The 23,861-nt window shown below is 44.4% G+C and overlaps 1 protein-coding gene across 2 annotated transcripts in view; it reads right to left on the bottom strand.

Moving 5' to 3' along the window:
- The window catches only part of LOC137625988 (dynein heavy chain, cytoplasmic-like), a 770,344-nt gene that overhangs the window by 92,821 nt on the left and 653,662 nt on the right, over positions 1–23,861 (bottom strand). The gene's annotated exons all lie outside the window — the stretch shown is intronic.

Below are 23,861 nucleotides of genomic sequence, written 5' to 3'. Positions count from 1 at the left end.
TGTTGGAACAAATATTCCCATAACAATACACTTTAATTTGTATAATTCGTTCCACACTCCCAAAAACCTATAATAACTCCTTAATAAATTACTACATATAATTACACATAACAATAACATAACTGCACAATATGAAAGAAGGATGTAAAAAAGATAATCATAAAGAAATAATAAATAAAAAATGTGTTTTTATTGTCACTTTACCTTAGAGACAGGCCAACGCAGGTGTAGGATTTGCTACGCCAGGAGGAGACAGACGATTGGCGAGAAGGTAGACATAGTATTAACATGTTCTTTAAATAAATACTCTCTCTCTTCTCTCTCTCTCTCTCTCTCTCTCTCTCTCTCTCTCTCTCTCTTGTTCTTTTTCACAGTTAGTGTTAGAAATGTCTATTATTTTTTTCTGAGAGAGAGAGAGAGAGAGAGAGAGAGAGAGAGAGAGAGAGAGAGAGAGAGAGAGAGATTAAACAAAAATTTGTTGTGTACATAAGATTTTAACATCATCAACGAGTTTTAAGACAATTAAGATGTAACTAAAAAAGCAATATCAGCGAATCTGAATTCCTTTATTAACTAAAACAAATATTGATACAAACACACTCATGTGCGTATGCGCAAACACACACACACACACACACACGCAAGAGGAGACACGATCGGCGAGGAGGTAGCGATGGTGACTGCGATAACGTAACTTAACTTACACTACGGAAACTTTAATCTAACTTAGCTTATTTTTTTTTTCATTTTTATATTTCATATTTTTACATTTTTTTTCTTTTGACTTTTAATTTTCATCACTTTCAGTGACGAGTTACGGTACATCATCGCAGTCACCATCTCTACCTCCTTCCCGACCGTTTGTCTCTTACTGTGTAGCAATTCATGCTCCTGTGTGTGTGTGTTTGTGCATACGCACACGAGTGTGTTTGCATCAATATTTGTTTTAGTTAATAAAGGAATTCAGATTCACTGTTATTACTTTCTTAGTTATATTTAATTGTTTTTCAACTCGTTGACGCTGTTAAAAATCATATGTACTCTAAACACATTTTTGTTTAATCTCTCTTTCTCTCTCTCTCTCTCTCTCTGAAAAATATAATAGACGTCTTTAACACTATAACAGCGAAGAACAGAGAGAGAGAGAGAGAGAGAGAGAGAGAGAGAGAGAGAGAATTTTATTTAAAGAACATGTTAATGCTATGTTTAGAGAGAAACAGAAAAAGAGAGAAGACTTTTTAAAATAGCTTGTTAATGCTATCTTAGTTTTCTTTGCTTCACTTTTTTCTTTCTTTCTGTTCATCACGCTGGCCCTTCTCACAAATGATCGTTGCCAGCAATCTCTTTGTCCTTTATCCCTATCAACAAAAGGCATTCTATCTCTTCCAGGGTATTGCTACGATGTCTTGTAATAATGGTGATCCCCTTCGATGGTTTATCTGCTTTAATGGCTGCCTTCTGTTTGATGATCGTTGAGATCATAGGCCTATTCCGGCCATATTGTTTAGCCATATTACTCACATACACACTGTTCTCATGTTTTTCTATAAATTCTTGCTTCAATTCTAATGAAAGAATTGCCTTCTTCCTTTTCTCACCACTACCAATACTGAAACTTAGCTTCTTAGGCACCATGATTATAGGTAAAATAAAAAATGGAAATGTGAGAAAAGGAAGAAAATAAGCACTGTTAATAACAGACCAAACAGAGGACAACCACACGATACACACAAGAACAGAGAACAGAGCACTCGACGCTCATTGGCGTCCCTCTTACGTGCTGCCATCTACCGGCGTAAACAGGATCTACATCGTATGTTGGAGCATTACTTCGGGTGTCGAGACAAAAATTTGATGGAATTTTACTTTGGATGTTGGAACAATTGTATGTAGAGGTTCCACTGTATATTTATCATATTCTAAAAACTCAAATTCAGATAAAACCACACACTCCTCGCATCGATCCCCTAATTGACAAGCTTTGCCTCTACAATTAACACAAATAGAGTGGGGATCGATGGAAGCCTTTGGAAGGCGCCTGTTACAATCCTTTGAACATTTTCTATAAACAGGAGAAGGGTCGGCCATTATGGAAATTTCAAAGAGAGATAAAAAAAACAAGCAAAGTTCAGCAACAGAAAATCAAAAAAGGGATTCAAGAGTATTCGAAGAATATCCAGCACAATGAAAGCCAAAATACCATTAACAAGTACTTCACCAATTGCAGAAAACTTTAGGTTTAGCGCGAGCACGGAACCAATGTTGACATTCCAATCGGCAGAGAAGAACTAGAGCTTATTGGAATATGTTTAGTATCCTGCCGACAGTTGGCGCTAGTGTACACCCAGCCAACCATCTTGGTGATCGCCCGCGAGTTTTGAATCTGCCGATTGTCGGAGACGTTAGCTATATATATATCCACTGGTTAAGTTAAATATTTAAAAATACAGTAGGTTGAAAAACCTTCTAATCCCCATTTTAAGTTATAAATACGTGATGACAGATCAAATAAAACAAAAGAGCGAAAGCCCAAACTCAAAAAACGTTAGTACAACACCAAATAACGTCTAAACAGAGTAAGAAAACGAGAGAATTTCCAATAGTACAGCCAGCAATGGCTGGCAGGAGAAGATCTGAAGGGTTTGGTATAGTTCTACCTATAGTACCGCGAGGGCGCTAGTGTACACCTGACATATCTGCGATAGCCGCGCAAGATTTTGAATTTTCTGCCGGGCGTCAAGAAACTTTAGCCATTCTTATATAACCAGCGGGTAAGTTTTATTATTTAAAAAGACATGAGCCAATTATTTTGAGCTCTTGAGAGGGGTTCTCCCATGAGGAAGGAATATAATCTTTCTCAACAACTCCGGCCTAACGAAGAGCTCCGGTTACGGGAGAAAGTCATAGACCAACTTCATGAAGACAGAGTTTCATGAAGTGAAGGCAAAAAAAATGTTTCCCCGGAACTGATTGCAGATGGAGACTGAATGTGTTTTCACTAAAGTCCGAGGGCATAAGGGACAATAGAGATTGGGAGAACACAAAATTCCGACAACCTCTATTATTCTCGTTGGTCACCCATCTAAGGCCCACTAGAACTGTAGCAAGTAAAGTGCTATAGCTGTCACTTAGACCGCAATGAATTTCATTTTCTAAGAGGGAGAGAATGGCAGAAACCCCATGGAGGAGGGAGGAACAGATTCAAGGGATCTGTCACCCCTACCACATCCGAGATCCGATTTGCTTCAGGAGACTGCCTTCCTAGTATAGTTCCTATTAAAGCAAAGTCAGTTCGTGAGTAATCTTATACTAAACGGGACAAGGGAGAAGTTAGCAACCGAAGCAGCAACCTGGTTCCTGAGGCAATTTGCTTGTAAGCCTTCCTGTAGTATGAACAAAGTGTAAGTGAAAACACGTACGTTCAGAAGTGATGAATTCCTGTGAGTGCGCTGGATGTAATGCATAAACATGGCCACCTTGATGCGGATGCTTCTGATCTCGCAGAAAGGGAGAAAACTTCAGGAACCCAAGAAGCCCTGGTGATACACAAAGAAGAACCCAAATAAGCGAGGGGCACTAAACTTTGCGCCAGTGTATTATCCCCACCGTCCAAGATGGGTGTAGTTTTAGGTTCCCAGAAGGAAAAAAATAAAAAAACTGTTAAAATTCCATCAACTCTACAAGGTCTAAGTAGTATAAGCCCAAGGGCAAGGAGAGACGATCTATGCCGTCTAGGAGAGTGCTCTCTTGAGCAGCTCCCTCTAATGAAAGTGGTAAGTGATTTAGAAGCTAAATTGGAGCAGGCTTATTAGTGATCACTAGCCACTAACCAGTGAAGGTCAAGCAAGCCAACAGGAAGTAAGCAAACGACAAGCTACTATAGTGTGAGAAAACGAACGACTAGCTGTCAAACATTAAAACAGTAAATGGTGCTATTGATAAGAAACCGGAGATCATCTAGCTATTGAAAAAAAGCAATTGGCAGCTGACGAATCAAAGATCTGGTAAATACGAGATCTACCGAATCAGAGCACTGGTAACCCGCAAGCAGGGGGTTGGCGATCAGCATGGCTATCAGCGAGCTTTGAGCTGGCGCTATGTGAGCTGGCGATCAGATATGTAGATAAGCACTCGGGGATCGGAGATCGAACCTTGAAGATCAGGGATCGGTGATCAGTGATCTTCCAGTGGTTAACGATCGGCAACTGTCTGCAATCGGCGTAGGCAATCAGCAACTAACGAGCCAGTGATCAGTGATCGGGTGTTAAATGATCAACGCAATTATCAGTGGTCTGACGATTGCTAAACAAAAATTAGCGATCAATATGGTAATGATCGGGATTGTCTCCCTCGTGATTGTGATCATGATTATGAGTGCCTCGCTCTAGATCATGAGCGTTTCCCACGTGAGCGTGAATGTCTTGCATAAGAGCATGAGCGTCACGCAGGAGAGCTTGAGCTTCTTGCACGAGTGTGAGCATCTCGCTCGTGAGTGTGCACGTCTCGCACAAAAGCGTGAGCACCTCATACTAAAGCGTGAGCGAGCTCGAGAGTGTGAGTGTCTCGCTCGTGAGTGTGAACGTCTTGCACAAAAGCATGAGCGCCTCGTACTAAAGCGTGAGCGTCTCGCTTGTGAGCGTGAGTGCCTAGCTCATGAGTGCTAGCATCTAGAGTGTGATTGTGCACGTCATTTGAGATTGTGAGCATCTAGTTCGTGAACGCGAGAGTCTAACTCGTGATTTTGAGTATCTAGAGCTCATGCTTGTGAGCGTCTAGATCGTGATCGTAAGCGTCTAGCTCGTGATCGTGAGGATCAAGCTCGTGATTGTCTAAGTCTTGAGCGTCTAGCTCTTGATTGTGGATCGTGAGGGTGTAGCTCGTGATCGTGAGCATATACTTCATGATCATGAGCGTGTAGCTCGTGACCGTGAGCATGTAGCTCATGATCGTGAGCGTTTAGCTCATGATCGTGAGCATTTAGCTCGTAATCGTGAGCGTCAGCTCATGGTATTTAGTGTTTAGCATTTGAACATGAGTGTGTAGCGTGATCATGAACGTCTAGTTCATGATCATGAATGTCTAGCTCGTGATCATGATCGTCTGGCTTGTGCTCATTATGATTAGCTGTTACGATCTTAAATTCGTTACAGGTTCTTTTAATAATAAAAATGGATTTTTCCAACAACAACCATTGAAACATGGGAAATGAATATAAAAATAAACTCACGAATAAACAAAACACGTTTATTCACAGTCAGTAAGGTAAAAATATTTAAGGAAAAGTTTTCTGCAGCTGCTGAGATGATACTGGTACGGAGACTTCAGGCTTGAGAACGTTGCACAAGGGCGGCTGAAGTTCAGATGAAACGGACATAGTTCCTCTCTAGTCTTATGTCCTGTCCTATCTCTCCTAGACAATCTCCTTGAAGTTTATATACCCATGTATGGACGGAGTTAATTACAGTGGGCAGTGGTTATTTCCATGGAAGGCCTTTTTTTAAACAATAACTGCGTCTCGATTGGCCTCCTCAAAATGCCTACTTCGATCACGCCACGGAAGCTTCTAGAAGAATTTTATGATGCAATCTAGACCACGTGTGAAGTCGTAACAAAAGGGCGGCACGTATCCTTCCAAGATGACATATTTCATAAACAAGGATATCCCTCAAGCTCGGTTTTTCATAATATGCTGACTCCCCTAATTAAGACGACGACAACTTGGTCAAAACAGGAGTCCCCTCATTGCTGCAAGCGCTCTTTGTCGAGGCTCGGTTTACTTTCAAAATGCTGACGACAGTGAAGAGATGACAAGTTTGACCAAACACTACGGTAGTCGGATCTCGTCTTGCTGCTCACACTTTGGGAATCAATATTTTTGTCTTTTAATAATATATCCTTTTAATAGTATTGTATCTACCAATGAAATGAGCGTCTAGCTCGTGATCGTGACCGTCTATCTTATTGATCGTGAGCTTGTAGCTCTTGATTGCAAGTTTATAGCTCATGAGGATCTAGCTCGCTATCGTGAGCGAGTATTCATCTCATGATTGTGAGCCTATTCTTGATCATGAGCATTTAGTTCTTGATCGTTATCGTCTAGCTCATGATCGAGAGCATCCAGCCCGGGATCACGGGCTTATAGCTCGTGATCATGAGCGTTTCATTCGTAATCACGATTGTAGATCGTGACCGTAATCATGAGCGTCTCATTCGTAATCATAAGCGTCTCATTCGTAATCACGATTGTAGATCGTGACCGTGATCATGAGTGTTTCATTCGTAATCACGATTGTAGATCGTGACCGTGATCATGAGCGTCTCGTTCGTGATGACGAGAGTGTAGATCGTGATCATGAGTCTTACTCGTGACCGTGAGCGTGTAGTTCTTGACCGTGAGCATGTAGTTCACAATCCTGAGCGTCTCACTCGTGATCATGAGTGTCTAGCTTGTGATCGTGAGCATCCTCAAGGGTTATGTAGAGAGACTCCCTCGAAAGGGAAAGTTCTCACGCCTAGAGGTGAACCTACGAGCAGCACTCTGTTTCCTATCTTAAATTGAAGGTTAACAAAGTGATGTTTGAGAAAAAAAGCCAAGGCGTTTCTGAGTTTTCCCCGAAAGGATTTCCCGAACAAAGGACCGGAATCTTTCTGGAGTAATCTCCATTAAGGGGACAACGAACAGGTGTTCGTCTTTAAGAAGAAGAGCATTGAGGTTATGAAATGGTATTTTCATTATAAAATAATTTTTGAACACACTTACCCGGTAGTTATATATATAGCTTACGTCTCTGACGTCACGGCAGAAAAGTCAAAACTCGGGCCAATCGCCAATTGGATAGCCAGGTACCTGGGAACCATTCCAAGAACCCTCATATATTCCATGCCTCTAGTCTCTTAGAGGGGAGGAGGGTGGGACTTAAATTATATATAACTACCGGGTAATTATGTTAAAAAATTTATTTTATAATGAAAATACCATTTTTAAACATAAGACTTACCCGGTAGTTATATATATAGTTGATTAACACATTTGGTGGAGGGTTAGAGACAGCTAGTATATCTGGAATTCTGCTTAAGAGTTAATCAAAACAAACTTGAGGGTTCGTACCTGATAAGGAAGCTGACTTCAATGATACTCTGCCTCATTATGTCTGCTAGCCTTATGAGATCCAGCGGTCCTCCCAGGGGGCTGAAGATCTCGTAGGGACTGTCAAACCGGTGTATATACCTCATTATGAGAGAAACTCCAACAATAACCCATTCCGGGCGCTCTCAAGGAACAAATTTGACCACCTGACAAAATCCATGATTGTGGAAGACTCACACAATCTCCATAAACAACCATAAAAAACAATTAAAAATACCAAGAGAAGAAAAGGTTATTGGGATTATGGGAACATAGTGGTGGATCCTTTGCCCACTTTTGCACTCGCTGCTACGAATGGACCCAGAGTGTAACAGTCCTCGTAACGAGTCTGAACACCTTTCAAATAATATAATGCGAACACAGATTTGCTCCTCCAGAAGGTTGTGTCCATTATGCTTTGAAGTGATCTGTTCTGTCTGAATGCTGCCGACGTTGCTACTGCACTGACTTCATGAGTCATTGTAATGAAAAGACCAAGGTCTGATTCATTACAATGAATATGTGCCTCCTTAATTAAAAGCCTGATAAAAAAATGACAAGGCATTTTTAGACATCTGTAATGAGGGCTTTCTGACTGAGCACCATAAAGCTTCAGAATTGCCTCGTATATCTTTCATCCTATCCAAGTAGCATCTCAGAGCTCTTACTGGGCATAAAACTCTTTCCAACTCTTCTCCAACCAAATCCGTAAGATTTGGAATCTCGAACGCTTTGGGCCAAGGTTGAGAAGGGCGTTCGTTTTTGGCAAGAAAGCCTAATTGTAAGGCACAGACAGCTTTACCATCACGAAATACGTTTTTGCTAAACGCATGTATTTCACTCACTCTTTTGGTTGTTGCAAGACTAACCAAAAATAAAGTCTTCATAGTTAGGTATTTCATAGAAGTTAAACCTAGTGGCTCAAACCTGTCGCTCATAAGATACTTCAAGACAACATCCAAATTCCAAGCTGGAGAATCTTGTTTTCATTGTTTTGTAGTCTCGAAAAACTTAAGAAGATCTTGCAGATCCTTATTGTTAGACAGGTCAAGGTTTCTATGTATGAACACAGTTGCTAACATGCTCCTATAAACTTTAATAGTAGAGGAGGAGAAATTGCACTTCCTTCGAAGGTGGAGCAGGAAGTCCGCAATTTGGCTACAGAGGTACTGGATGAGGAAAGAGAGTTGACTCTACACCACTCTCTAAACACCTCCCACTTGGACAGATAGACTTTGATAGTCGAAGTTCTTCTTGCTCTTGCAATGGCCTGAACTGCCTCCTTCGATAAGCCTCTAGATCTCTTGAGTCTTTCGATAGTCTGAAGGCAGTCAGCTGAAGAGCGTGGAGATTTTGATGAAATCTTTCCAAGTGGGGTTGTCTGAGTAGATCTACTCTTAATGGAAGTATTCTTAGAGTGTCTACCGCCCATTCCAGTACCTCTATGAACCATTCTCTTGACGGCCAATAGGGCATCACTAGGGTCATCCTGGTCCCTTTGGATGTTACAAATTTCTGAACTACCTTGTACAGGATCTTGTATAGTGGGAAGGCGTACAGATCTAGGTTGGATCAATCCATAAGAAACGCGTCTATGTGGACTGCTTCTGGATCCGGCACCCGGGAGCATTACGCCTCTAACCTCTTTGTCTTTGAGGTTGTAAAGAGATCTATGCATGGACGACCCCAAAGACGCCATAGGCTCTTGCAAACTTGAAGGTTGAGTGTCCACTCTGTCGGTAGGATCTGACCCCTTCTGCTGAGGCTGTCTTCCATTTCGTTTTTCTCCCCTTGGATGAACCTTGTTAGAAGTATAACGTTCCTCTCTCTTGCCCACAAAAGGAGATTCTTTGCCGTCTCGTACAGAGATATCGAGTGGGTTCCCCCCTGCTTGGTAATGTACACCAATGCTGTCGTGTTGTCCGCATTGACCTGAACCACTTTGTTGGTGACTGATTCCTCGAAACTTTTGAGGGCTAATAGAACTGCCAACAATTCCTTATGGTTTATATGCAGAGACTTTTGGTTCTCTGACCATAGTCGCAGAGCTTCCAGCTTGTTTAGGGTTGCTCCCCATCCTGCGTCCGAGGTGTCGGAGAAGACAAGGTCTGGGCTCTTTTGTGATAGGTCGAGACCTTCAGGAACTTGTTCGGTTCTTCCCACCACCAAAGGCAGTCTTTGATGGTGTTCATAATCAGAATGGACATTGCTTCTAGGTCTTTCTCTTGTTCCAATGGCTGTTGAGATAGAACTGGAGAGGACGAATGTTCAGTCTTCCTAGGGGAACAAATTGTTCCAAGGAGGATAGGGTTCCAACTAGGCTCATCCACTTCCTTGCTGAACACATATTCTTGCTTAGAAACGACTGGAGTTTCAATCTGGCTTGTTCCATCCTTAAAGGAGACGGAAAAGCCCGAAAAGTCTCACTCCGAATCGTCATTCCCAAGTAGAAAATCTCTTGAGATGGAACCAAGAGAGACTTTTCCTTGTTTACAAGGAGACCCAGCTCTTTTGAGAGGTCCAATGTTCTCTGAAGATCCTTCAGGCAGTGATCGTATAAGTGCGCTCTGAGAAGCCAGTCATTGAGATACAGAGAGGCTCTTATGTCCCTTGAATGGATGATCTTTGCTACATTTAGCATGAGCTTCGTAAAGACCTGGGGTGCTGTGCAAAGGCCGAAGCATAGGGCTCTGAATTGGTAGACATCTCCCTTGAAGACAAACCTTAGGTAAGGTCTGAAGGTCGGATGGATCGGGATGTGGAAGTAGTCGTCCTGGAGGTCTAAAGAGACCATCCAGTCGCCCTTCCTTACTGCGGCTAGCACTGATTTCGAAGTCTCCATAGAGAACTTCGTCTTCAGGATGAACTTGTTCAGCGTGCTCACGTCCAGGACTGGACGCCATACCCCCAGAGTTCTTGGGTACCAGGAACAGACGGTTGTAAAAACCTGGTGAACAAGGATCCTGTACCTTCTCTATGGACCCCTTTTTTTAACATAAGACACACTTGGGTCGATAGAGCTTGTCTCTTTGCCTCCTTTCTGTACCTGGGAGAGAGATCTACAGGAACTAAGACCAAAGGAGGACTCCCTTGAAAGGGGATCTTGTAACCCTCCTTCAAGATCTGGATAGACCACTGATCTGCTCCTCTCTTCTCTCATGCTCGCCAGAAATTGAGTAGTCTGGCCCTTACTGCCTGAAGGCGAAAGCAGTCAGACCCTGCTTCGTCCTGCTCTAAAGCCTCTTCTCTTACTCCTCCTAGCGTCAGGTCTGGAACTACCCCTGCTGGAAGATCTCCCTCGAAAGGGCTGCGAAGACTTGGGAAAAGCTTCTTCCTTAGGCTTGCGACTGGTAAAAGAGGGTGGAAGGGCTTTTCTGTCTGTCTTAGAGACAAGATCCTGAGTAGCTTTTTGAGCCAAGGCTGCTGATATCTCCTTGATTAGTTCTTGAGGGAACAACAATGGAGAAAGAGGCGCATACAACAGCTCGGACTTCTGGAAGGGAGTAACCCCCAGCGAAAGAAACGAGCATAATTGATCCCTTTTTTTTAAGGATGCTAGCAGAGAACAGCGCTGCTAGTTCGTTGGATCCATCCTGCAAAGCCTTGTCCATGCAGGACATCAGTTGGACTAGGGCAGAGGTATCCCCCTTTTTAAAAGTATCTACTTTTTTACCCAGAGCTCCGAGAGTCCAGTCTAAGAAGTTAAAAACTTCGAAGGCTCTAAATATGCCCTTGAGCAGGTGGTCTATCTCTGAAGTAGACCAGAAGATCTTGGTCTTCCTCATGGCCGACCGACGAGGAGCGTCTACGAGGCTTGAGAAATCTCCCTGGGCAGAGGCAGGTATCCCCAAGCCGAGAACTTTTCCTGTCTCGTACCAGATACTAGACCTGGAGGCCAGTCTAGCCGGAGGAAAGGAGAAAGCTGCTTTTCCTAATGCTTTCTTAGACTGCAACCAATCACCCATCAATTTAAGAGCTCTCTTAGATGAGCGCGATAACACCATCTTGGTAAAGCGAGCTTTCTTAGAGGCCTTCCAAGAGTAAACTTAGATGGTGGCAAACGGGGAGCCACTGGCACAAAAAAGTCAGAGAACTCCTCTGTAAAAACTTTCATCAGTTTCTTCAAGTCGGCAGAATGACGAAAAGAGACAGAGTCCTCATCATCCGACACTTCATCAAACTCCATAGGAGAAAGCTGGCCTTCTATATCTTTCTCTGGCAACGTTCCTTCGGGAGCAGCAGTGTTGGAAGCAGTTTCCTTCTCAAAAATATCCTGAGTACCAACAGCAATGAAAACAAGCTCATTACGAGAAACATCAAGCGGCTCAGCTGAACGCTCGTGGTCAACTTGATCGGAGTCAAAGAGTTCCTGAACTTGAACTGCATCAATGTCTTCTTGTAAAGAGTGAGCCTCATTATCGTAATCCAGACTAACATCCGAAATATGGTAAGGGATAGGGTGTTCCGGATCATATCCTGGAACGCGCTTGCTGTCATTTCCAGACAAGCGTTCGACGCTGCGAACCGCTTATTGTTCAGCGACTTGTTCATCTGTTTTCCGTTCGGAAACACGACCTAGAGGACGTTCACTAAAATAATTTTATGAGTGAACAGCCTGTTTCGCAGGACGCTCAGCAGCCTGTCCCGAAGGACGCTCGGCAGCCTGTTCCATAGGATGTTTGGGAGCCTGTTTCGAAGGACGTTCGATAGCCTACTTCGAAGGACGAACGGCAGCCTGTTTCTCAGGATGTTCAGCAGCACGTTTGGAAGGACGTTCAATAACACATTTCACAGGACGTCCAACGTCTTTCTTTGAAGGACGTTCGAGCACACGCTCTGATGGAAGGATCTCCTTGCGCTTGTAAGGGCGTTCGTGTTCTCTATAGGGGCTGTCAACTGCGGACTTAGGAGAATGTTCACGATCACTTCCTAAACGACGTTCATAGAGGCTAGCAGGAAGCTTAGATCCTCTACTATGAGGGCGTTCGAGCACACGTCCTATAGGACGTTTAGAAATTTGTAGAACGGACTGCTCACTGTCTCGATCCTTACCAAAACTGTCACGTATGCTGGTTTGATGTTTGTCGCTACGCTGGTAGTTCTGCATAAACGACGAGAGCCTGTTTTGCATGTCTTGCAGCATAGCAAAATTAGGATCTGAGCGTTGTGAAATCGGTGATGAAATCACAATGTTCTCCTCATCGCTCAGCGAAAAAGAGCGCCTGGAAGATGAAAACCAGTCTGAAGGCTGCGCTGGCGCCTGGAATGAGGTTAAGCCTGGTCCTGACTGCATAGGAGGATCCTTGGAAGTGTCCAACGTCCTATAAGGACGTTTAATCGGAGGACTTTCAAACGTCTCTGGTGTATCCCAGTGACTACATCCAGGACGAGAACTAGCAGGACATCGGTAGGCCTTATCATAGGTCCTCTTAAGAGGTCTGGAAGCAAGCTTCCAGCCTCTATTAGGCAAGGGGTCATCCGAAGACGACGAGAAACACTTAACCTCACCTTTCCATTGGTGAGGATGAACGTCCTGGGAAGCGCCCACAGGTACGTTCGAGGGGACGTCTGCTCGTGTATTCAAGCCTCTCATCTCCTTTCGCGTTTCGACATTCCTTCTCCCAGGGGTTGGGGAGCTTGGAAGAGGTCTAGGACTAGAAGGACGACAGATGCGAGCAGGCGCACCCTCCACTACACTTAACTTCACTGCACTTTTATCACTTTCACCTTTCAACTGCCTTACATCGGCCATCAGCTGTGTTCTATCCGCAGAAAGCGATTCCACTTTAGCGCCCAGCGCTTGAATCGCCACTTACATATCTTTGAGTGATGGCTCATTAGCAGTTGCAATAGTGGGATCGGGATCTACCACTACAGGGGAAGGAACCGGATTAATGACATGGGAAGATGAAAATTCTTTAGAAGAGCGAGAAGAACTCCGCCTCAATCTATCCCTTTTGAGTTTACGTCTGTACCTCTCAAACTCAGTCCATTCATGCTCTGATAGTAGAACACACTCATCACAGCGATCTCCTAAATCACACTCTTTACCTCTGCAAGCAACACAGAGAGAATGGGGGTCAAGTGAAGCTTTTGCCATTCGGGTCTTACACCCACTACTCACACATAACCTAAAAGTTATACGGGGGTGGCCATTTTGAAAATTTAAAGAGAAATCAGGCAAGCAAAGGTCAAAAATCTTCTAATCCAAATCAAATTAAAGAATATCCAAAGCGAGAACAAACACAAGCGGGAGTCAACAACCAAAGTTTTGTACTTCACCAAAATAAGATTAATATTGACGAGAGCAGAATTCATGTGTCGCTGCTAGCAACGGCAGAGAATTTATGAGGGTTCCTGGAATGGTTCCCAGGTACCTCGCTAGGGCGCAGGGGTGGTACACCTGGCTATTGAATTGGCGATTGGCGCGAGTTTTGAATTTTCTGCCGTGACGTCAGAGACATAAGCTATATATATATATATAACTACTGGGTAAGTCTTATGTTTAAAATGACCAATTTATTACTAGCTAAGCTACAACCCTAGTTGGAAAAGCAGGATGCTTTAAGCCCAGAGGCTCCAACAGGGAAAATAGCCCAGTAAGGAAAGGAAAATAGAATATTTTAAGGAGTAACAACATTCAAATAAATAAGGGATTTTGACGAAGGAAAAATCTATTTCTGGGGAGAGACCTGTGGCACCCGGTGAAAAGTGTCCTTCTTATACACTTTTCTGATATAAACCTTCCAAATATACCGGAGAAAGATAAAAGCATGGAATGCAGAGGTTACTACCCTCGCGCGAGCACCTTGTGGGTGTCGTGTATAAAGCAGAGGCGTGTGAAAGCCACTATTCACAGGCTGTCTTCCATTTAGCTAATTCCTTCGTCAAAGGGATGGGCCGATACAGAGGCACCAGCTACGCTACCAGAACCATGCCACCTACGCCCCGACGCGAGCGCCATCTGAACAACATCCTTCTGTATTGAACATGATGGCTTGGAAAGGAAAGGGTGGGAACGTACAAAATAACAGGGAAGGGTTTCACCGGGCGCCACAAGTCTCTCCCCAGAAATAGATTTTTCCTTCGTCAAAATCCCTTTTCTGGGTCGACCTGTGGCGGCCGGTGAAAATGTACCAGAGAATGCCTTCCAAGCCCAATAATAACTAGTAACCTAATGCGGGGAGAGAAAAACACCATGTAAGGAAAACCAATACAGTATATTATATTAAGGTAAGTAAGCATAAACAATAAACTAGCCAAAGGACATAGTGAGCGTAAGGCTAAATAAACATGATAACAAGGAAGCCTCCGAGTATCAGAGCACAATATGCAACAAAACTGACATGGCTAAGAATAACCCAACACTAAAGTTACAGTAAACACAATACTAGTTATAACCATAGGAACTAAACATGTAACAAACTTAGGGCTAACGAACCACCAAAGAGAGCGGCGTCGTGGTGCGAGTGGCAGGTAGGAAGGAGAAGAAGAGAGATGGATGAAAGGAAGAACAAGAGATCAATGGGGAGAGATGAGGCTCCCAGCTGCAACCGTTGGGTATTTAAGACCATAGGAGATTTCCAACCCGCGTACTTTTTAAGGTCATCAAAATCCATATTTTGGAAATAATTGATGGAGGTAGCTACTGACCGGATATCATGAGCATGGGGAAATGATCCCGGATTAGCTTGTTTAATGAAGTATAGGATTTGTTGCCTAATGCCTTGAATGGAAATAGTACCTCCTTGTTCTCTGATAAACAAGGGGCCAGACGAGCGGGTGGCAGTTCTAGCCAAAAAGGCCCTGAGAGTAGTGACTGGGCATAGAGAAGTATATTGGAGAAGAGGAATAATCTTCCAAGGGGACCACCTATTTTGTGGGTGCTCATTTTTAGCTAGGAAAGCTCTGTCTGGAGAAAGAAGTACTTCACCTGAAGGGAGGAAATCTATGTTTTCTGAGTTTCGTGAAAGAGCTGCTAGTTCTGAGATTCTAGCACCCGAGGCCAAAGCTGTTAGAAATAAAGTCTTCCTAAGAAGAGTGATATAGGAGCAGGATTCGTTGTCCGTGTCTGACGCAAGTTTGAGGACATCATTCAGAGACCAAGAGACCTTTTGTGGGCGAACCGAAGGTCGAAGCCTAGCACATGCTTTTGGAATAGATAAGAAATAGGAATCTGACAGGTTAATGTTAAACCCAACAAGGAGGACCTTCTTCAAAGCTGACTTGATGGTGGTTATAGTGCTAGCTGCTAAGCCTTTGTCAAATATAGACCTAAAGAAGGAGATGGCTAAATTAGGAGTCATAAAATTATGGTCTGAATTCTTTAAGAAATCTGCTAGTTTCTTAACTGCCGAATCATATTGACGAATCGTAGAGTCCCTTTTGTCTGATTCTATAAAGTGGACATTTTCCGGGTCGATGTTCGCATCTTCACGAGCCGCAAACTTCATGAAGTCCACTAAGTTAGGGTTTTGGCTATCCTTGAGGAATCTGACACAGTCCGAGTTTGGACCACTTGGGTCAGTTTGGGGAATGGGATCCGGAAGGGACGGAGTTTCAACTCGAGGAGGAGAGGAAACCAACTGCTTTTTGGCCAGTGAGGTGCTACTAAAGCCACTGCCCCTTGGAAGGAGCGTAGTTTGTGTAAGACTTTCATTAGAAGATTCACTGGAGGGAATAAGTAGATCTTCTTCCAATGGTTCCAATCCAGGGTTAATGCATCCATGGCATAAGCCTGAGGGTCCAGGTTTGGGGTCACATAACAGGGAAGTTTGTGATTCAGTTGGGTCGCGAATAGATCTACCTGGAGGCGCGGAACCAGCCTGAGTATCCACCGGAAGGAATTTACGTTTAGGGACCATTCTGATTCCAATGGTTTCGTCCTGGATAGTGAGTCCGCTATCACATTCTGGACTCCTGCTAGGTGAGTTGCTGACAGGAACCAGTTCTTGTCGGCTGCCAAGGCGAATATAGTGACCAGGATCTGATTCAGGTTGGGTGACTTGGATCCTCCTCTGTTGATGCAGTGTACTACTGCTGTGCTGTTTGAGACTACTCTGATGTAGGACGACCTCGGAGGAGAGAGTCTCTTCAGGGTCAAGAACACTGCCATGGCTTCGAGAACATTGATATGGAACTGTTTCATGGCGGGTGACCAAGAGCCCTGAAACATCTGATGTTGGGAGTAACACCCCCAGCCACTCAGAGACGCGTCTGTATGAATTGTCACTTGTGGAGGGGGGAACTGCAGAGGAACCGATTTGGAGAGGTTCCTCGGTTCGGACCATGGGCGTAGTCTCGTTTTTAAGACAGAGGGGATCTTCGAGATCTTGTCTCTTAAAGGTATTGTAGCTCTCTTTCTCCAAACTCGATTGATGTATTTGAGTTTGGCTTTTAATAGAAGATCGGTTACTGAGGCAAATTGGAGAAGGCCGAGGATTCTTTCTAAAGCTCTTCTGGACACTTGTTTGCGTTTGAGAAAGTTCTTGATCTTGGAAGCTATCTCTCATATCTTCTTGGGAGGAAGGGAGAGCCTGTGCTTTGAAAGGTCCCACCGGATGCCTAACCATTCGAAGTGGCTTGATGGTTGTAAGCGAGACTTTTGGAGATTGACTTGGAATCCCAGTTTGGCGAGAAATTGAATTACCTTCGTCGTAGCTCTGTTGCATTCCTGGTTCGACCGAGCCCAAATGAGCCAATCGTCCAGATAGGCGATGATCTGTATCCCTTGGTTTCTGAGTTGTTCGAGCACTGTCTCTCCCAGTTTCGTGAATATCCTGGGAGCAATGCTGAGACCGAAGGGCATGACTTTGAACGCAAAGGCTTTCTTGCCTAGACGGAAGCCTAGGTAAGGAGAGAAGTTTCGAGCTACTGGCACATGATAATAGGCGTCGGTAAGGTCGATAGAGGTGGTGACGGCCCCACGGGGAAGTAAGGTCCGTATCTGAGAGATAGTCAGCATACGGAACTTGTCGCAGAGAATGTAAGAGTTTAGTTTTGACAAGTCCAGAACTACTCTCAATGCCGACGAGTCTTTCTTTGGAACTGTAAACAGGCGGCCTTGGAATTTCAGTGATCGAACCCGTTTGATCGCTTACTTCTTGAGTAACTCTGTGGTGTACTCTTTCAGGATGGGAGTGGGTCTCTGGAAGAAGGTCACTGGTGGAGGTGGAGATCCCTGTGACCATTTCCAACCCAAGCCTTTGGATATTATGCTGTGAGCCCATAGACTGAAGGTCCAATGGTCTCGAAAGTGATAAAGTCTCCCCCCTACCGGGAACACATCATTGCGAGGGAGTGAATCTAGGTCCCTTCCCTCCACGAGCACCCCTTGCTTTAGGTCCACCTCGCTGGCGGAACTGTCCTCTACCTCTATAGCTTCCTCTTTGGTGTCCACGAAAGGAACCGGAGGATTCGTAGCTAGGGTTGTATGCGGGAGAGGACATCCAAGTGGGGTTGGGCTGTGTACCTGGGGGAGCAGTGAGGTAGACTACCTGTTGAGGGGGAGCCAGTTGCTGAGAAGTCGAAGCAGAGGAAGACTGTGTTGACGTGTGGGGAACTGACGATTGGTGGTAGTGACCCCGGTTCGTCTTGTAAGGAATAAATCTCTGCTTTTTCTTGAAGAACGTCTGTTTGTGGGATTCGATCTTCCTTTTGGTCGAGAGGCCCCACCTTACTTGCAAATTTTGGTTTGCCCTCGCAGCGTCCTGAAGAACTTTGTCAACTTCGTTCTGAGGGAATAGGTTCTTACCCCAGCAGGAGGACGCTATCAGCCTGTTCCGTTCATGTCTGATAGAAGCCTCAGATAGAACAAATTTCCTGTAGCTAACCCGAGCCGACCAGAAGTAGTGGAGGTCCACTTGGTAGGACAGAAGCAGATTCTTAGTAAAAACCCTGAACAAGGTTTCCGTCGGGTAAACAGAGGCTAGGGACTCTATGGAGGTGATGGAGTGGAGGGACCTAGCCAACCTATTACGTGCCTCGAACTCGGTCTTGAGAAGACTCTCTAGTAATCTGGGGAGCTTCTCAGAAAAAAGAGTAAGAGGCGCAGTCTGGGTCTAGCTACCCCACCGTGAAGGTAGAAGATGCGTCGTCCCAGGTGGCAGAGGTACTCGGAATGAGCATTGAAGTGGGGTCCGTCTCTTTGAGAGCTGGCATGGTAGAGCCTTCCTTGACGGCCTGTATTGTCAGCTCTGTGACTTTATCTATGAGTGGTAAAGTAATGGATGATGCCGTCGTAAAAATAGTGTAGGCACCTTTGTGTGGGGTGAGCTTGGAGTTATTACACCCCCACTCTGATAGAGTTCTGGCCCAGCTTGGGCCTGCTCTTTTGGAAATATCACCGTTTCCTTCGGTACCTTGTCCATTCTAACCAAGGCATGTTCCTTTAGGCGGGCGAAGCCATTGAATGGGAATTCTAGCCCCGGAGGGTAGAATTCTAGGTCCTCTAGAGGGCGGGTGCCTATGCCCTCTAGAGTTAGGAAACCATCTAAGTATGGAGCATGCAAGGCAAACCTCCAAGCGTTTTTTTTATCGAAGGGAGGTAACTTCGATGCGTCTGGGGCTGAAGGGGGAGGAACCTGGGTTCCTGAGCGGATCAGATTAGACACCATATCTTTTAGCTCCGTCATAGCCCCAGAATGTTGCTGAATTTGCTCCTTGACTATATCCCTGATCAGGTCGACGGGGAAGGAGGGTACCTGAGAGCCCCCCGCCAACGAAGCCTTGGACTTGGCGGACTTCGACTTCTTAGAAGTCACGGTTTTATGGGAAGCAATAGGAACATCAGGAGCAGTCGAGGGTCCGGGGACCGGTGACGCCGATACGGGGAAGGGGGGATCCCGAGGAGAAGCTGTAGGCTTATCAAAGCTGAGAAAGGAAGAGGTAGAAGAAGGAGTAGGAGATAAAAAGATTTCCACCAACTCGACACCACTTACCTGCTCGTCCATGGGCTCGATGTCTAGATCCAGATCTGCCACGTCCACCGGCAAAAGGGGGTCATCTTCCGTGGAAATGGTCTCTCTGACCTCTTCAATTAAAGGGGCAGCCACTTCCGGAGCGACTGCTGCAGTTGTAGAGCCTGGGAAGAGACGGGAGGCCATGTCTCCATCGAGGAGATAGGGTGCGCCAGACGGAGCATTCCTGCCGAAGCCTGACACCCAAGGACGAAGAGCAGCCCTTGCTGACCGAAGAGATTCATCATCGGCCTGAAAGAGTTGAGAGGATTAGTGATGAAGGAGAAGGATCGTTCTCCAAAATACACCATGAATATATAATTAAGGAATAAATTAAATCATCTCCAAAAGATAAAAAAGGAACAAAACGAAAACCAACTTACGTCATTGTTCAGGAGTATGGAGGACAACTCGTAACAGAGTGTGCACGATTCTGGGAACCAGACCATATACGGGGTTTGTCCCGGCTCCCGAATAAAGGAGATAGCGCAATGCGCATGCGATCGACAGAGGTCATGTCCAGCGGACCTTCTGTATAAGAAAGGAGACATAAGTCTGGATGTTCCTTGAGACTCTGGTAAGGGATTAAGATCTACTAACAGAGCCTAGATATAATGAAGTATGTGTGCATAGGGTAGTTCAGTGACTGAGAGCCGGAGCTCCATATTAAATATTTTAAATATAAAATGTTTTCTGCACCGGAGTGTGCCGGAGCAATCGAAATGGGTCCGTATCACTATAAATATTATTAAAATAAGAATAAATAAACTAATGTAATCTGCAGAAACTCCGACAGGGTCGGGGATCCAGTGACAGGCCCGTAATAAATAAATTATAAAACACAAGCCGTAGCTAAAGGCTAAGGCTAACATTATTGCTAAGCGTATTGGTGATCTCCGGTGAAAGGTCCTGAATAATCAAGTTGTGATTAATAATGAATATTTTGTGTGGATACGGCCGTGGCCAGGAACTGGGTGCAAGGGACCACCGGGGGGATGAGGCCCTTCCAGAGGGTTGGACTCTAAACAATATATAACTATAGTTCCAAGCTCATTGAGTATCCCTCATGGCGGAGTAGAACTCAAGGCGGAGTTGATGAATGTTCAGATCCTACTCTCAAGCCGTAACGGGGAGAGGGCGGAACTACGAGGGGAACAGGGGGTATCTTAAGGATGGCCCAAAACAATGACTCACATAGGAACAGGACCTATTAATAACGCTAGCTATATTAAGAATAACCACAAAATAAAATAAATCGTAAGATATCATATACCCGTAGAGGGAGAGGGGGGAGGGAGAATCCGTGATCGTATAAAACGGAAAACGGGAAAACCACCTCTCATACTCGAGGTTAAGAAAGAAAACGAGAGAAAGGGTAATTCGTGACTGGCGACAGAAAACGAGAACTCCATGCTCTCGCTCTCGTGGTTACACTATAAAGAACGTAATTAAGCACACTATAATATGATATAAGTATAACAATAAAATTGTAACATCAAATACAGACTATGAACGAAGAATAACGTCTGGTACCACAAAATTTAAAAGGATATAGTCCACTGACGAACGCCTCTCAGGGCGGTACTAAACTATAATAAAGCCAGAACGCTATTCTTGTTCGAGACTGGACTTGCTAGCAAAAAGTACCATAGGAAATAATAGTAATAATAATAATAATGGTTCAAAAAGGCGTAAGGCCAGTGACTTAACCAAGAACCTAACTGACAGAGTACCAAATGGGCAAGACTAACATGAATTCCCAGCGAGACAAATCAAAACAACAATGGCTGCCGACACCGGAAGGCCAAGCCGGTCGAAATAAAAACAACACTAAACTGGGAAGAGGACAACTGCCCGGTACTATAAAAAGCTGTCAAAACAAACTATGGTACTTAACATTGGAATGGGTCAAGTTGGAGCTTCGGTCATGACGAAATTAATCCACGAAACGTGAAAACACCGAGAGCACAAAAATCTAAGATCAAACTAGCAAGTCCAAAGCAGAAGGATGTTGTTCAGATGGGGCTCGCGTTGGGGCATCGGTGGCGTGGTTCTGGTAGCGTAGCTGGTGCCTCTGTATCGGCCCATCCCTTTGACGAAGGAATTAGCTAAATGGAAGACAGCCTGTGAATAGTGGCTTTCACGCGCCTCTGCCTTATACACGACACCCACAAGGTGCTCGCGCGAGGGTAGTAACCTCTGCATTCCATGCTTTTATCTTTCTCTGGTATATTTGGAAAGTTTATATCAGAAAAGTGTATAAGAAGGACCCTTTTCACCGGCCGCCACAGGTCGACCCAGAAATCTCCTATATAAACTATAACCTCAACAAAACAGGATTTAGAGTAACAAGATAGAATAGTGTGCTCGAGTGTACCCTCAAGCAAGAGAACTCAACCCATGACAGTGGAAGACCATGGTACAGAGGCTATGGCACTACCCCAGACTAGAGAACAATGGTTTGATTTTGGAGTATCATTCTCCTAGAAGAGCTGCTTACCATAGCTAAAGTCTCTCTCCTACCCTCACCAAGAGGAAAGTGACCACAGAACAATTAGTGCAGTAACCCCTTGAGTGAAAAGGAATTGTTTGGTAAACTGTGTTGTCAGGTGTATGAGGCCAGAGGAGAATATGTAAAGAATAGACCAGACTATTCAGTCTGTGTGTGGGCAAAGGGAAAATGATCCAATGTTGTACTGTCTAACCAGTCAAAAGACCCCTCTCTCTAGCGGTAGGATCTCAACGGGTATCTCAATTGTGAGTGTTCAACTCGAGACTGTAACTGTCTTACAGAAGAAGAGCATCAAGATCGTGATTGTGAACATCTTCCAGAGAAAAAGCATCGACATCGTGAGTGACCTTTGATGTCTGTGGCGATTATTTGATCGTCAAGAACGATGCCCCGACGAATGTTGAAACAACATTGGATTATCGTGAACGACATCCTGTCCGACCAAGAAGACAAGGTTATGAATCTCTTCCCTGCGATCATTAATGAGGAGAAAATAATCGTGGCGAGCAAGCCATGGTTGACGGTTGTCCATAATCTCGGCATCCTCAACAAGCAAAGTTGCGTACTCGGGCTGAAACGTTGCCTGTAGGGAGAGAGAGAGAAAGTGCTGATTGTTGGGAGACGACAAGATCCGCAGGTGGCGAAGTGATTGTCGTCAGCTGGAGTCGACGGAAGGGCGAACGGGAGGAGAACCTCGTAGACAGCTTACACGTCAGCCGCAACTGCAGCAGCTGACTTCGCACCCCGATGTCGTCTGTAAGTGCTGAACAAGAAATCAAGAGAATTAAAAATTCTTCCCCTCTGGAGGAAAAAGAAAAAAAATCCAACCCGTGGTCGGGAGAGGTTACCCTGAAGAGCAGTTGTCAGCGACAAGGATTCCTATCGATACACTTGTGGGGACAAACAACATCAACATCTGAAAACTGCCACATTACTCTATAGTGAAGCATCAGGCGAAGGAGGAAAACAGTCATATCTATAAGAGAAAAAGGATGAGCGTAAAGCAATAGTCTAAATGGCTGAGCCTTGAAAGCAGAGAGAGGAAACATCCGCTCTCGGTGGTTAGGCAGGGTTGCCACTTCGTATTTCAAATGTAATGGTTGCCTTCCAGGTCCACCGAAACTATATCCATATTAATAACGAAGGTTTGTTAGTATGGGAACAAATCAGGCTATATATCAGTTTAGTGAGATCGGTGTTAATGTGTGGAAATGAGTCGTTGTATGACAAAGAAACAATATCCAACAGATTTTGTAGATATGGGAACAAAGCCCTCAGAAGAATCTCTATATCTATATACCAAAGCACTTCCCCAATTTTGAGGGGTAGCCGACATCAAACAAATGAAAAAAGGGGACCTTTCCTCTCTATGCTCCTCCCAGTCTGAAAAAGGACTCAACAGCTTGGCTGGTATCTAGGGTGCCACAGCCCATCCTCTCCCGTTATCCACCACAGATGAAGCTTCATAATGCTGAATCCCCTACTGCTGCTACCTCTGCAGTCAGAAGAATATTGGGAGTTAAATGGCAGGACAGGACTAGAGATGAAACTATGAGATTACCAGAATGCCCTTTGTGGATGAGAACATGTTGAGGAGTAGATAGAGATGGTTTGGGCATGCACTTCGAACTCCCCAAGAGATTAATTCAGCAAACTTTCAACTAGGTTCCACAAGGCACTAGAATAGTTGGAAGACCCAGGCCTATATGGCTGAGGACTATGAAGCGTCAAGATCATGAATGGAGAAGTATTGAAGAAACCAAGAGAGAATCGATTGCCGAAATCTAACAGAGGCCCTTTGTATCAATAGGCAAAGGAGGAGGAGATGATGATGAGGCAAAAAAAAACTACTAAGTTCCACTTAAGTTCACCATCTTCTTGATAAGATAAGCGAGAACAATAATCGAAAGTCGAGGGGGCTGCTTAAAGCAACCCCTTCACAAATTTACAGGACACATTGGATTTCATAAGCTTCAACAAAATCACTTCAACACATACTTCTATTTAGAAGTGAGACCACTCACAAAATTAAAAACACAACAAAGAAATAAATGCAAGTAAAGATCAAACAGTTGAGAGAGGAAGGTTACAGTACATTTGTATCTCTTGCGGCCAAAGACAAAAGTGACTAATCTGTGAAAGGTGCGTAGGTAGGACTTCTCCCTAGCGCAACATGTCATTAACCAACTACATCGTTAAGTTAACGAATCAAAGGTACCGCTGAACACATATCCGTATTTTAAAGGACGAAGGTTTGTATATGCGT

This window comes from Palaemon carinicauda, chromosome 33, assembly GCF_036898095.1.
Source record: "Palaemon carinicauda isolate YSFRI2023 chromosome 33, ASM3689809v2, whole genome shotgun sequence".
Classification (NCBI taxonomy): Eukaryota; Metazoa; Arthropoda; class Malacostraca; order Decapoda; family Palaemonidae; genus Palaemon; species Palaemon carinicauda.
Note: the sequence above shows the minus strand (reverse complement) of the source record. Positions and strands in the feature narration are given on the sequence as shown.